Source organism: Sturnira hondurensis, unplaced genomic scaffold (assembly GCF_014824575.4).
Source record: "Sturnira hondurensis isolate 20B ecotype Veracruz unplaced genomic scaffold, ASM1482457v3 Scaffold0003681, whole genome shotgun sequence".
Lineage (NCBI taxonomy): Eukaryota > Metazoa > Chordata > Mammalia > Chiroptera > Phyllostomidae > Sturnira > Sturnira hondurensis.
In genome coordinates this window covers 2,278,557-2,295,443 of record NW_028076312.1, presented here as the reverse complement: position 1 = coordinate 2,295,443, position 16,887 = coordinate 2,278,557, and the positions used below count along the sequence as shown (strand labels likewise).

The 16,887-nt window shown below is 35.8% G+C and overlaps 1 protein-coding gene across 3 annotated transcripts in view; it reads right to left on the bottom strand.

The window, feature by feature from the left end:
* ERBB4 (erb-b2 receptor tyrosine kinase 4) overlaps window positions 1-16,887 on the bottom strand; it is a 999,063-nt gene that overhangs the window by 387,026 nt on the left and 595,150 nt on the right. The window lies entirely within an intron of this gene.

The following is a 16,887-nucleotide window of genomic DNA, read 5'->3' as shown; positions in this document are numbered from 1 at the left end:
CCAGCTGACATTTTGAAACTCCTCTCCCCTGCGATTGCCTCACAGCGACTGAAGGATTGGCTGGACCAAAATACATTCTATGTGGTGCAACCTCTTGATAGAATAACTTGAAATGTACCTTTTCTTCCTCTCTTGTAGTTTTTCTTTAGCATAGTTTCTGAATTTTAATCAAAACATAAAAACAAAGCAAAGATCGAAAAGAGTATCAGAAAAGCAAACTTGGAATAAAAAGAAATGACAATCTTATAAGCCTCAGTATATTCTGAGAAGTGAGATGAAAGCATTTTGCCATATAAATGACTTACAAATATTAATACAATTAATCTACCTGAAACAGTTTCATCTGGGTAAAGTCTAGTACAAAGGTAAATATAAGATTAAAGGTTAATGTTTTACACATTATGGTAAGTAGCTCAAGAGGCAAAATGATTATATCAAAAGAGGGAATTGGAAGCTTCTGAACTCTCCACTAGGAGAAAATGCATGTGTTTATTACTCTAGGATTAAAGTGCTTGGGTAAGGAATTCATAATAAATCCCCCTGTGTCTGCCTATGGATAATGGTGAACACCTGGAGGGCCTGAGAAGCTGTGATTAGTAAAGGGCATGACCAGTCTAAGCGAGCTGTCCGTTTTGTAACTTGAAGGGAAGGGTGTGTTTCTCAATGTAACACACACAGACACATACCAGCCCATAGACACAACTGCTATTAGGTTTGCATACATACATATTGCTATTAGGGAAGTAAGACTGAGAGGGTCAGGGGAAAGTGGGAAAGAGAGAAGGAAAGAGGAAGCAGTGATATAGAGACCAGAAGATCAAGGGATGGGCAGTGGACACGAGTTTGCCGAGGAACACAGAGGAGAAGCAGTAAGTCATTTCAAGGGTCACAGCAGGAACCACTCACTCTCCTGGTACTGTGACGGATGGCTTAACCAAAGTTATCTGCTTTGATTCTCCAGTGCTGTTATTATGTGAAAGTATATTCAATAAACCCACTCCCTTCAATATGAATTCATTTTGTGTGAACTTAGTTTCTCCACCATGTTAAATGAGGAATATAACCAACCAAAACTGAGAGTGAAGGGTTAATGAAGCCGGAGTTCACAAAGTGGATTTTTTTTTTCTACCAGCCACAAGAACCATGGCCAGTATTTTCACCAGAAACCTATTGTAATTGGAAATAAAATTCAGAGCCCTGGCTGATGTAGCTCAGTGGATTGAGCACGGGCCTGTGAAGCAAAGGGTCGCTGGTTCGATTCCCAGTCAGGGCACATGCCTGAGTTGCAGGCCAGGTCCCCAGTGGGGGACCCATGAGAGGAAGCCACACATTGATGTTTCTCTCCCACTCTTTCTCCTTCCTGTCCCCTCTCTCTAAAAATAAACAAATAAAAAAGAAATAAAATTCTGAGATAGATGTTAGATGGACCAGAGAAACATACTTTCTATTACAACCTGGTATGTTGAATGATTTTCCCATTCCAAGTAGACAACGTATCTTTCAATGCAATGCGATAATGCTACCCTTCCCCTCCCACATGGATGTACTGCTGAAAATAATTACATTTTAATCATTAAAACTGTAAATAAATTGAGTTATTCAGCAAACAATGAAATCAAAATGAAGTCTTTGTTGTTCCTTGTTCCTTATACCATGCCTTGATTTTTTTTGCTCTGGAAAAGGTCTTTTGATAAGTGCAGTTCACAAATATGCAGTTACCATTATTTTTAGAGCTGGCATGATCACCATCCCGTCTGGTTCACATGTATTTTCTGACATTGCCAAATTTTAAAAATATTTTGTAATATATGCATTTTAGACTGAATTTCATGAATAGTGTATATGCATATTTATTTTAGAAACCTGAATGATAAAATTATTACAAAGCAAATATCTATTTTAACATCATGCTATGTGTAACTAAAATATTAAAATTCTCCAAAGTAAATTTAAAAATTTTAAATTTATTTTACTGTTACTAGACCTATGTCTTCATACACACACACACACACACACACACACACACACACTGACTTTATATGAAAGTAGTCCCCTGGTTTTGTTACAGAAATAGTTCAGTGTCATGGCTCAGTTTGTGAATTGAATTGCCCATGATCTCATGTTGGATGTAAAAGCTAAAGATAAAAATGGCAGATACATGCAATTAAGTAGTAGTTCATATACTCAGAAGTGATAAATTCTATAAAACTAACTTTCTCAATGTGAAATAAGTAGACACAGTTAAAAACAAAGTATGAGAAATGTAATTTTTTCTATTACCTTCCTGTCTTATTTATGGTATAAATATCACAAATTAGTAATTCATTTCAAACTTCAATGGTAAAATAAAATAAGGTTGCTGATGGGATCTTTAAACCTCTCACATATTCCTATAATTGTGTAAAAACACAGACTTTATTGTATACTGAAATGTCTCCTGGCATTCATCCTTACTATTTGCCAAAAATCAATTCGAATCTAGAAGACTGTGTGAGTACAACCACAAGCCCACTGCTATAGTAAGTCACACAGTCAAAAAGGCTCATTCATGAATAGAACGAAAAAAGTATACTGTGATTGTATGATGTTGGACATAATAAAAATATTGCCTTTTACTTTCATACTTTGACTCAAATTGTGTTTTTAATTATTACAATTGTTTTCTAATATTTTAACATGATTCTGATTAATTTCTAGCTAAAGGGTCTTCAAAAGATTGTTATAAACCTAACTCTAAAATTTCTGCTTGCTTTGTTTTAGCATCTAGAAACTCACAAAACAAGTTTATGCATGTCACACTTTAGATTAAAAAGAGTTTGCTCCTTTTATGTGATAACAGAATTGAAGATGAAGTCACTTCAATTATCATTGTCCCTGGGTTTTATTGTGCACTACCCGTCTAGATAAATAATTACCTAGGCCTTCTAACTTGCAAGCAATTTACACACTTAAAACTCTGCAATTTTCTCCATTTCTGCCTGTGTGCTGGCAAAATTAAAGTTTATTGATAGTTAGTATTATAAATTTCTATTTTTTGCCATAGAAATACTCAGTGCTGTGCAAGTGATATAGAGATCTTTCAAAATTATATACATCTCCAACAATGTATTATTATTTTTTATTATTGTTGTTCAGTTACAGTTGCCCCACCTTTTCCCTATTGCTCTCCCCTGTAGCTCCCCCAACACCATTCCCAGAGTTGATTCCCACATTCCTGTTTTTGCCCATAAGTCCTCTGTTCATGTTTCTTGATTTGTTCCTTGTGGGGGCCACTTTGCCTGCAAAGTCCCCCCATCCACCACAGATGAAAGTGAAACTACCAAGACATGATCTGCTTGGGGAGGAAAGGTGGCCAATCCCTCAAAGGAGAAGGGCCAAGAGCCCCTTCCTCAATGGGCTTTTATTGGGTTCATTTGCACAAGAATACAGGTAAGGATCAAACAATAGATAGCATTCAAAGAACTATGAGGGCTTATTCTCAGTCAGGGTCAGATAGCTAAAGAGCCATAAAACTTTGAGGAACAAACTTTTTGCTTGGACCCTTATCATTTAAATGACTCCATTCCAAACAAAGGAGGTCTCACAGATTTTTACATATTCTTTTTTAGGCCTGATCACCTGGGGAACCCACCCTTTCCAGCACCAGGCTGCACTGCCTTCCCCATTATAGGCTTTTAGGCTTAAGTGGATTACAGCCAGGAAGCACTTCTACCAGATGGAAATGGGGACTCAGGCTATGTCAGAATAGCCAGGGGAGCGACGGTCCATCACTCCCTCCTTGTTGCAGATACCGGAGTCCTTCTGTGATGGCCTCTCAAGTGACTGTGTCTGGCCTAGGTTGTCCCTCTTCTGAGGGGTCTTGCCTATCATGGACTATCCAACCATGCATCGGCGGCAGGGGAAGAAGCAGAAGCAAGCTTTGTCTCCTAAGTGGTTCACATTCCGGAGGTTGCTCATTTATCCTTAGCCATGGGGGACAGTTATAATTCCTGAAACCAGGCAGAGAGGTTCTCAATATTCCTTCCCCTTCTTTCCCCATTATCCTCCTACCCCCTCCCCTCTGGTCACTGTCAGTTTGTTCTTTACCTCAATATCTCTGGTTATCTTTTGCTTGCTTGTTTGTTTTGTTGATTAGGTTCCACTTATAGGTGAGATCATATGGTAGTTTTTTTTCACCACCTGGCTCATTTCACTTAGCATAGTATTCTCCAGTTCTATCCATGCCGTTACAAAGGGTAGGAGCTCCTTCTCTTTTTGCTACATAGTATTCTACTGTCTAAATGAACCACAGGGTTTTTTTGGTTTACTCATTTACCAATGGGCACTTAGGCTCTTTTAAGCACTTGGCTATTGTAAATAACACTGCTATGAACATTGGGGTGCATAAGTCCTTTTGAATTAGTGTTTCCGGATTCTTTGGGTATAATCCCAGCAGTGGAATCACTGGATCAAAAGGCAGTCCCATCTTTAGTTTTTCGAGGAAATTCCATACTGTTTTCCTCAGTGGCTGCACCAGTCTGCATTCCCCCCAACAGTGCACTAAGATTCCCTTTTCTCTACAACCTAACCAGCACCTGTTGTTTGTTGGTAAGGTATTATTTAAAAATTAACAGAAAATAATATTCATGACTATATTAACACTACCATAACATTAAATTCCTTAATAAATAATCAGTAAAATTACTTTGGTATAAAAATTGTTTCTTAAATCTATTGCTTTTTTTAAATAAAAGAAAATACATTTCAAAAAGAATTAGAGAAAATATTTATGGAATGTGAAAATTATTTTAATATCACTATTAACAACATTATACATATTTTAAAACTCTACTGATATTAACTGGAGACTAATGATGAATTCTTTTCATAATTTTCCTCTCATAGGTGACATATGCACTTAAAGACACACATATACATACATATTCCTGTGTGTGTGTATGCACCATATTTTATATTCTGAATATTGGGGAAACATTATATATATTCAAAATGAACTTCTAGAAGAAAGTATCTTTAGAAATACAAAAAATACTATTTATATCAAATTCAAACATTTATGGAACATTTAGACATTTAACTTTATACTAGGTTCTGTAGAAGATACAATGGAATACTACCAGCAGAAAGAAAGAAGGAACTCCTACCCCTCTCAGCGGCATGGATGGAACTGGGGAGCATTATGTGAATGAAGTAAGTCAGACATTGAAAGATAAATACCACATGATCTCACCTATAAGTGGAACCTAGTCAACAAAACAAACAAGCAAGCAAAATAGAACCAGAGATATTGAAATAAAGAACAAATTCACAGTGACCAGAGAGGAGGGAGGAGCAATATAACAGGGGAAGAAGGGAAAGGGTGATCAGGAACATGGATAAAGGACCCATGGACAAAGCCAAATTGGGGAGGGGGGCAGGATGGAGGGTGGGAGGTGGGGCTGGGGAAAGTGGTGACAGAAAAATGGAGACAACTGTGTTTGTACAACAATAAAAAATGATTAACAAGAAGATACAAATGAATTCCCTGAGAACCTGTTTGAGGCAGGATTTGTTGTACCTCAATGATAATAAAACAATGTGTATCTATGTGATAAAACTGGTAGGACTTATTATTATTTCATTGAGGCCATAACTGGTCAAACAAAGAGACTTCAAGAAGAAAGTTCTTAGAAGAAAGTTAAGTGGAGAGAAAAGGAAGGTTCTGGGTCATATTTAAGATTCACATAGTTACACAAAACAAATAAATTTTATTATTCTAGAAAAGACTGGGTTGAAGCTTGGAGACACAAGGAAAAAACAACTAAATAGAACTGTTACATGTTATTTTATCTCAGTCAGTATAAAACATAGCTATCCAGTGAAATTTTAATTGAGCTTGCTGTCACTCAATTGTTGCATACCCCAGTGTCATTTTCATTGTTTTCAACGACACTTATGAAAAGAAGAGCTGTGTCTCACCTGGAAACCTCATTCAAGATTCTGGTTACAGGGCACGTAGAAAAATGACTCAATGTAGAAAGCGTACATTTCAACAGGGAACTTTTAATTTTTCCCTATTAACTTCAATATGCCTCTATTTATTTGATAAAATAATGAAACAAATTTTTAAAGTTTTACAGTAGCCTTATTGGTGCTCTGGCTCTCAGCCCTTCGATCGTCCTCATGACTGTCACCATCTGATCAGCCAGGAGCTGCCCATGGGCGTCTCGGGGTTTGCAAGGTCCTGCACAGAATCCACTTCAAATACATGCATTTCTTCCTCCTGGGGCTCCTCTTGGCACTGCCCAGGAGCTCCCTCTCTGCCTGGAGCATACACCCCAAGCTGCTGACAGGCTGTGTTCTATTCCAGAGGCTGGCAGTCTGGGAATTTTTTGCCCCACTTAAACCTGTGCAGCCAAATGACAGCAAGGTCCCAAAAGCTCCAGATGCAAAAGATGGCAGCAAAAGCTCCTCAAAGGACAGTTAGTGGGTCAGTCCATGGTTCACAGGGCTGGAAGCCATCCAGTGGGTTGGAGGTGCAAGAGGCTCTCTGGCAGCTTCCCAAAGGTGTCTCCTCTGGTCTGGAGCAGGGGTAGTCAATGATAAGAACCCTGAGCGTGTCACATGTGCTTATGGGGGTATAAGCTGGGCTCTCACTGGGCTGAATGCAAGGCTGCTGAACCCGGGGCCAACTCACAGGTAGCTCACCAAGCCCAGGAGGGTCAGCCTCAGGCTGACGTTGTGCGGGAGCCCAGTGGACTGGCTCCCACAGGACTGGGGCTCAGGGCAGCAACACTGGGCCTGCACAGCCCTCTTCCTGGGCCACTGGTGGCTCCAGGGACAACCGAGCTCAACCCTGACAATGGCCCTCTGCATGCCCAATAAGGCCACCCTCTGCCCCATGTCCAGCTTTGTTCCTGCTGCCCTTGGGCCCATCCAGGGACCCACAGTCCCTGAAACATTCTGGAGGGTCTCTCAATGCCACGTTAATTATCTTTTAAACTAAATAACTAGTAATTAAAGTAGTCTTTTGGTTGCTTCAAAACCATACTCAATGCAAGACATATGTAAGTGAATCACTAAATAAAGTTTAAATGTGGTGATTTGATCTATTTTTTTCCATTTAACCTCCTAAACCCTCAATTTCAAACACAAGCACATTTAGATGACAATATATTTTTCTTTAGGATTTTATGGGAGATAACATGAATAAGAAAATTCAAAAATGTTTTCTGTATTATATTTATAGTTCACATGAGATTGTACTTTGGTAAGCTTGATACAAAAAGTTTCAAGTTCCAGGGATTTTTCATGTAATTTGTATAAAGCATGAGGTTTTGTTTGGCTCTGCAAGTAATTGAGAATGGTACGAGAAACATAGAAGTGTTCAGTATGTATTTGTTAAAGAAAAGTTTAGGTAAGCATTTTAGAAAGATATATATTATAAAATAGATTTAAAGAAAAAATATGAGAATCAAAGTAATTAGCTCAAGAACAAGGGCCATGTTTCCATATTTATACTTGAATAGTTAAACGATAATAAGGAATACAATGGACTTGTCCATCTAAGGAGAGCGAGGCGATGCTGGTCTCAGTACACAATTTATGGATACAGTCCCCTACCAGAAACCCAGGAAGTCACGTCTGCAGGTTGCAGATGGCTTCGCTGGAGCCCTGTGAGATTGTATTCCTGAATAAGTATAAGCACGGGCCTTCGGGAAGATTGTTAGAGGGGTCCATCCGAGCACAGGCCCTTGGTAATGTGAACACTACCTCCAATCAGAATTTGAAACTTAAAGACTAAAAACTATTTGCAGTCCTATCACCCAGGGTGAACTATGTAAGTGAAGGAGCAAATGCCTAACTTCTATAGATATTTAAAAAGTAAGCCAGCAACATGGTATTATTGGACTCTGTGACTAATATGTATACGGTTTTTTAAAATTTATTTATTTATCTTTAGAGGGGAAGGGAAGGAGAGAAATATCAATGTATGGTTGCCTTTCGTGAGTCGCCCGCCCGGAACTGGCCTGCAACCCAAGCATGTGCCCTGACTGGGAATCGAACGGTGATCATGTGGTTTGCAGGCCCGCGCTCAATCCACTGAGCTACACCAGCCAGGGCTGTATACTGTTTTTAAAAAGCATTATCCAAGCCTGTGATCCTGCAAAATTCCTCAATTACTGGGTAATAAAAACAAATATAAAATTAAAAATACATCAAGCAGATCTGGAACAACAAATACACTGACAGAAATTTCCTATGATTTTTATTTTGCTTTTCAAGTGTTCTGAAATTTTAATGTGATTTGAAGAATACAAGTAATCTGAACAGTCACAAAATAGGAAATGTTCCAAATGGCCATTTAGGTTTTTTCAGGGACCTGTTAATTTTATCCCATGTGGGTAAAGAATGAGGCAGTGTACTTAATGTTACTGTACTTGCCATTTACTATGTTCTGTAAGGGTTTTCATTCAGCATACAAAAACAACAACCCTGGCAAAAAATTGGCAAAAGGACCTGAAATTCAATTTTTCTCCCATAAAATCATCTTATAATGACTTGCACGAATTGAATGTTTCTGTAAATACACAGATCTGAGTAGGGCAAATTTTTAAATTATATAAAGACACTTATCATCCAGGATTTAACTGATTAAATAAGGATAAAATTAACACAGAAAAATGGTAGAATACCATTTAAAAGTTAAAGTTTAAAAACTTACAAAAGTGGTATGATACCAGAAACGATGACTTTCCACACATTTCATGTTAAAAATCACATGAAATGTCATTTATTATGAATATACAGTCTTATAAAATACTTTATTTTTATTAAACTACTAGATTGAATCTTTGTGGAATAAATTCACCCCTATGCTTGTTATTCATAACAAATGTTCAGATGAGAAGTTTTCTAGATTTCACACCTGTGCTCATTCTATCCCTTAATAATTAATTCCTATGACTGAGGAATTGAATAGCTTTGCTCTCAAAATTACGAGCTCTCTTTTTCAAAGAAAAGTATCTCTTGCAATCATGGCATCTGCTTGGGAATGAAACAATGTAAATATAACTCCTTAAAGTTATCAGACCTTACTATGATATACTTTTTTTTTCCAATAGGAAAGGACCTGGTATGCTTGGAGAAGGGGTATAATTAGGTGTAAATGTACCTAATTATAGCATTGAGAGTCCATTCTAAAATGCAGTGGAAAGTTAAGCTAGAAAGGAAGATAAAGATAAATAAGTAGCTCTTAGTCTCACACAAAAAAGATTAGACTTCCACCAATAAGAATCAGAAAATTAATGAAGCTCTGCTAACCTCTAACTATGCTTCTCTCTTTAGGTTCTATGGACTCAAATCATTCCTGTTCCCCTAGTGACATTGCTAAACACAGCCGTTTCAGGTTAGCCTGCAGGAGTGTCCTGTCTGGTACTCTGAAATAAACCTGCCACAGTAGAGACCAGCCATGCCCTGTATGTTAAGTGTGAATACATCATACAAGATTATTTTTGAAAACCAATAGTAGCATTCATAAGGGACCATTCTTACCTTTTTTAAAACTGATTCCATATGTCCTGTACCTCAGCTATTGTCCTTTGGTTAAAAAAAAACCTCTAATTTATTTTTTTCCATTAACTGTAGCTGTGGTTGGTGCCAGATAATCTAGGTTGCCAAGTATATCAAATGTATGGGTTAATAAATACTTCTAAAATGACTAGTTAGTGTCATGGTCCTTCTCTTTCCACTATATCTGTCAATTTTTTTTTCTGGCTCAATTTTTTACCACTTTCTGAAATAATGCCTCAAGCTTATCACCTTCACCACGTTTGAATTCCAAATTTCATCACCTCTCATAAAACTATTGTAACAGCCTCCTATATAGAATTATTGTCTGGACTTTTTTGAAAAATATAAAGAACACAATGTCACTGCCTACATAAAAATGTGTGATGACTTACCATTGCCTCTAAGATTAAGTCTAAATATCACCAGGGTAACATATTAGCCTTTTGTAATCTCATCGCAACAATTTTTCATTTGATTTGTAATCATCCCAATACATGATATCTTTGATCCAATTGCACAGAATGGCTTCAATCTTGCTAAGAACACACTATATTATCGTGAAACACAGTTTAGCACAGGGGTTAAGAGCATAAATATGGAAGCCAGATGCCCTAAGTCACACATACATAATCTTACCACAATAGCTGGCACAAGGTTACCTTTTATATAATATGAAAACTATTCCTGTACAGATTCACTCTCTTCTCCCTGCATCTGCTTAGCCCACCTTCCTCCTCCTTGCAGACACACATTCTTATACCTGCAATGTTTAGCTTAAATGTAACCTCATCTCACATGGTTCTCCTACCTCCCCAGTTGTATCCTATAGCAATCACTGCATCTTTATTATAGTATCTTATCACCTAGGAGCATTTTGGCCTGTTTAGAGTCTTTATCACTGCCAATTTGATTTATGATACTGAAGAGGCCAGTTTGTTATTTTAGTAATTCTAGTACTTAGCATATTGCCTGGCCCATAGGAGAATTTTTAATAAATGTTTGTTTAGACTAAGGTAAAACAATGCAAAAATTAAATTGCATTACCCAAAATAACACTGGACAAAAAACTTAGCTCCAGCATGTATCTAAGATATTATGATAGGGTATACTGATTGCATTTTTCTCAGAGTATTATTAATATATAAATTGTATTAATACATTTAGTATATATCTTTCCTTCATAATAGTGTGTGTGTGTATATATATGTATATATATATATATATATATTATGGAGTATATATATGTATGTATGTATGTATATGTATGTATGTGTGTGTGTGTGTGTATATATATATATATATATATATATATATATATATATCACAAAATACTTATTTGACTGAACTTTAAATGTCCATGATGAAAAATGACTTCCAGAGATGGACTGTTTGTGATCTTTAGAAGTAATAAAATTTCTAAAACTTCTAACATTTAGACTAAGTCATATTCAGTAAGAGTCTACCATCCTCCATCATCCTCCTTGAAGTCAGATTTTTCTAGCATTCCTCTTGGTACCCATCATCTTGCTTTTCCTTCTCCAACATTTTTCCTTTTTCTTCCTGCTATTTAACTTAATTTTTTTAGATTTATTTATTTATTCTTAGACAGAGGGGAAGGGAGGAGAAAGAGATGGAGAGACACATGGATGGGTTGCCCCTCCCACTCTCCCTGACCACAGAGCTGGCCTGCAACCCAGGTATGTACCCTGTCTGGGAAACAAACCAAACCAGTGACCTTTTGGTTTGCAGGCCAGGGCTCAACAATAAGAGACTATTATATTTCTGTCATGCAGCAGGCATGGTGCTAATTCTTGACATAAACAAACGTAAGACCTGAACTAACTTTTAAAACTTCACAGTTTAATATGGTAATATAATACGTAATATCACATCCAAATTTGATTAGTGCTATATCCAATTTGCATACTATTTTAATAGCATTTTCAGGAAGTAAGTAATTTCTCCTGAAGAAGCTGTGGAAAGGCAAACCACCAAGGAGCATGCAACCTGGAAAAAGAAAAGTACTGAATAGGGAGGTAGACTGTGTCCCTTCAAAATTCTTTAACCTATTCAAGGATATTTGCATTAAGTTCTATCCACTGAGACCAGCTTCCTGGTAGTTAATCACGTAATTTGATCTGTGTCAATGGATTAACTGATTGAGCACTACCTTACCATGTGACCTTTAAAAGGCTTTTTTCAAAAACAGAATCTTGACAGCAAGGAAAAACTTTAATAATAGATCATTCAAACTGTATTGTGGGCAAATCTCAGAGCACCAAGCCATATGTATATACATTTACATTAATATACATATATGTTAATATCATACATCTATATGAAATGGTGTTTCCAAGCAGTAAGTATGAGAACATTTTTAAAGTTATATCAAAAATAAAGGACATTTAAATTCCACAAAATCTCTCTAACCTATTTTCACTCATAAGCAAAGTATATATATTCCTGTTACAAAATACTTTAAAAATTCTATCTAAAAAGTTACATTATGATGACAATAACATCAAGTAGGAGTCGTGGCTATTATTCTTCTTACTAATCATAGAATGCTAAAGAATACTAATACCACTAAATAGTAAAGAACACTAAACACCAAAGAGTACTAAATATGAATTAATTACTAACATAATAACAATTATAATTATATTACTAATTATTCATACTAAATGTTTGTAACAGTAAGCCTAGTAAACAGGTTCACAACACAGTATATCACCACTGTAAATCGCACAAGTGGATGGCAGAGAAAGAGAAGGGAGACGTCCACAGCTGCTGGGTGGTACTAAGAGATTCAGAGGCTCTCGGACGGACCAGGACAGCAGATAAAACACAGTGGATTAAATGAGCACACATTTTAATACTTTGTCTTGTGAAGTCAGTCATACATTTTAATAATTGCCATTAGTGATTATTCATGAATAAATTATTAATTCTCTGGACTAAAAAATACCACTGCATACTTGCTAAGAAACTTTCCTTCAAATGAAAATATATGTATAATAGGGCTTAAATCTTTTATATCATTCCTTTTGTAAAATCTTAGTGTTTAATCTTGTTACAATTAATATTTGGTTTGTCAGAACATTTCCATATCACAAATTACAACATTCAGTTACATAGGTGGGCATAATGTACACAGAGAAATACTGTCAATGAAGTATTTTGCAGTAAGGTTATAATAAACTTTTATGTGTCCTAATGTATGACTTTACATGGAAGTCTCAGCAAATGTCAGCTAAAAAAAAAGGCTTTTCTTTTCATCCTCTCTTGAGAACAATAATTGTTTGAAAATCTAGACTTTGTTAAGATGTCCTGAGTTAGGAGTATAAAAATTTCCCCAGTCTGTAGAGAAAATACATTCTCAAATGATCAGAATAAAACTATTTCTTTTTCTGCTACTACTCAGTAAAAAGTAAATTCAGTAATGCTAGAACATGTTTATATCGATCATCAGGTCAATATACTTAAAGTCTGCCTTATAATGTAATTGCCATCAAAAAAATCAAAACGATTGCCAAACCCAATTACAAATAATTGCTATGTATTTATTTTCTATAGTTTTCCCATTATGAATGTACTTTTCTTGTCAGTGCTACATTTTAAAAAAATCTTGTATGTTGATTCACTAAACTTTATTGACTTTCTTGATGAACTTCTTATATGGAGGAACATTAGATCCACCTTCATCATGGATTTACAAGGTGGAAAATATTTCTTGATTTAGTTAACAAAAGGAAGTATACAATTTTTTAAATGATGTACTCAAATACATTAACCTATTTACGGTTGTGCTATAAAAAAGAACTGTCACGAGGTGAAATCTTAATTGACCTCCTAATGAGGTTCCTTTAAGGTGATGGCATAGTGAAAATGATTCCCCACGGAAATAGGAATGACAGAACAAATTCTTGTGATTAGTTGGAATCCCACGGGTAAGCTAAGCCTTTCTTTTTCAATATAACAGCTTTTAGACCTCTCTTCCATTCTCCAGGACCGCAGACTCTGAGAAGTAGAAGAATCCCGGAGAACACTTACCACAGTTCTCCTTGCTGAGGTATCAGTAACCTCAAAAACATATTCGACATGTCGCCACCTACTTTTCTAAGAGCTGGTGGCGAGGTCACTAGCTACTTGCAGTTTCAGGTAATTCTTTTATAAACCTTTGTATTATACTGAGTGAGGTGCCAACACAAACTCCTCTGTAATTTCTCTCCATCATAGAAAAATGTAAAAATGTAGAATAGGAAAGATTTCCAAAAACCCATTCCTAACAGATTTCACCTATTTTGCTATCAGCCTCTAATTCCTTTTTGTTGAGCTAATAAGAATACTATAAAAATAAATAAGATAAAATCTTATGACTAAATCATTAAGGTCCAGTTTTATTTTTTAATTTTGTCTTCAATTTATTCTTTTTCTGCCTCATCTATTCTTTTTTTTAAAGATTTTATTTATTTATCTTTAGAGGGGAAGGGAAGGAGAGAAGGAGAGAAATATCAATGTATGGTTGCCTCTCGTGAGTCCCCTGCTGGGAACTGGCCTGCAGCCCAGGCATGTGCCCTGACTGGGAATTGAACCACAATACTCTGGTTCTCAAGCCTGCGCTCAATCCACTGAGCTAACCAGCCAGGGCTACCTCATCTATTCTGGACCAACATTTATACTTCTTACTTCCAGAGTTTTGGTAATTTTTAAATTAAGAAATTATTTTTGCTGTGTAGTTGCTTAAAACTAGGTATTGAAATAATGGATTTGAAATGACTAGGTGAGGGTGGCACTTACTCCTGTGTACTAGGCATAATTTTGGATTTGACCATGCATTATCTCTGTGTTTCTGCTCTGCCTCACACTGTATCTGAATCATCCCTTTAGTGACCAGCTCTCTTCTCCATGTTTCTTCTCCAGAGTGAGGCTTTAGGGTGGCACATAATCCTTTTTTATATAAGAGAAAATTTGACTTTTGCTGGCAATTTTATGGCCTGCCGTGTAGGCACACCAAGAGTCTTCTTTAATGGGTTAATCAGGTTAACCATCCTCCATTCTGTAGATGATACATTGGCTTTTCATTTGAAATCAATGCTCAGCTATTTCCCTGTGGTCTCAGAATGATATGACATATCAGATAAGAAAATATAAGTTGCTCATTTCACTGAAAAAATAGTTTAAGCCCGGAGTATGTCAAATTGCCTAAATATTGTTTTGCACAAAGGGTTTTCAAAGACCATATAATGTTGATTATTTTTTCTATGAAATATCCACTCTTTAAACAATGGCATGCATCATCAAGCATAAGACACAAATGAAAAATAAATAAAATGTATTTAATGTAAGAAATATGCAGGTCACATCTCTTCCAAAGCAGGCATATCTGCATTTCTTTGGTTGTTGGTTATTAATATTTCATTAATTTTCAAGCTATTCAAATTCCCCTGGAGATATCATTAAAAAATACCATCCAAATCAGCAAGATTGTAGTCAAAGTAGCCAAACTACAGAACTCATTTAATTACCCAGAAATGTTAAGAGTGCTGAGCTCTTGTTTTAACTCAAAGACCTGAATTATCTTGTGCTCTTATGATTACAAAGGGCTTTGGCTTTCTCTGTGTTGTTGGTAATTTTACTTATTTCTCATACCTTTCTCACTTCAATGGATCCCTTTAGTTGCCCTTTTAAAATAATAATGACTAAATTTTAAGGAAAACAAATGAGTGCACACACTTCTTTTTTTTTTTTTCAAAGAAAGGAACCCTTTTTATTTGAGAATTTTACCAGAACACCTAGTGCATGAAAATTGATTATTTCTAGTTAATAGATATTTTTCTCACCAACATGTTGTTGTTTGGCTAAATCCCATAGTTGGTGTGCTCAGTGAAGGAAACCAGTCATAAAACTGGGATTGCATTTATTTGATGTTCAAGAACAGTCAGTATGTTTCCAGGTTGACAGAAATGAAATAGTGGGTGCAACAAGGGTAGGAATCACCTGAAAAGAAGAGGATGAGGGAACCTTCTTGAGGTAATGGAAATACTTTGCACCTACGTATATAAGATTTATCTACTCGTGTAAAAATATTCTCTTACACCCAAGATATTGCTGTACTTTCCTCTATAAGAGTTCTAACTCAGCTTTTAAAGTGTTTTCCTCCCTATGGTGCCAACAATAAATATTGAAGTTTAAGTGTAAACAAATTCAGTAAACTTTATATCCATTTCCAACTTTCTGCTTTTACTGTTCCACTTCAAAACCTGTTTATTTTACTTCTTACCATTGAAAAGCCTTACCGAGGCAAAGGTTCATAATTGTTCTCCCTTAACTATGAAAGCTGCAATGTTTACATTTGTTAAGCTCTGTTTAGCTAAAGGTAAGACTTTTTTGTTTACATAAAATTCAAATATCTTTTAAATATTAAGACTTTAAGGTAACTTTCTATCAGTGACAGTAACAAATTAAAACTCCCACTTTTATTCTAACCATTTCTCACTGCTCTGGGGTTTAACATATTTTTACAAAGGAAAAGGAAATCATGATATAAAAATTAAAATATAATGATTTCAGTTATAGATGACATCACAGAACATATAGTATCAATTGATAAAACTAATTAAATATATTTGATTTTAGCATGGTGGTGGAATTCACAAAATATGCAGAAATCAAAAGTTCATGTGTTATATCAAAAATTCAATTTAAAAAATATTAATATTACATAGAGATTTAAAGTTTGTTGGTAAAATATCAAATTAGTGGGGAAATAATGAATAATCTAACAAATAGAGCCAAGAAAATTAGTTACTCATCTTAGGAAAAAGCCCATATATTGTGACATCACACAAATTAACACAAGATAATTTGAAATATTAAAAAATAGTATTAGAAGAGGATCTAGGACAATTCTACAATTTTTGAACTGAGAAAGCCTTTTAATGTATGTAAATAACAAGAGAATAAACTAATACTCATTGAGTGCTTAATTATTACAGGCACTCTTTCAAGCGCTTGGACACCTGCTGTGTACGACCTCTAACTGTCTGTGAGAAGGGAACTGCTCTATGGAAGCACAGACCTCAGCACCCAGATTAGGTAACAGCCAATGCTGGGGCTGACACCTGCACCCCAAGAATGGGTGCGGATAAATCTGCATTCATCCACATTTATCACTTTCAGAAAGACACACATGAAATGAGTGACAAAAGTGATTACTTAAAATTGCAAATTTCTGTACGGAAAAGAGATAATAGAAAGTTAAATTCCACTAAGAAAAAAATATTTGCAACATTTATGGTAGAATATTAACCTTGAGGAGCTCTTATAATTCAA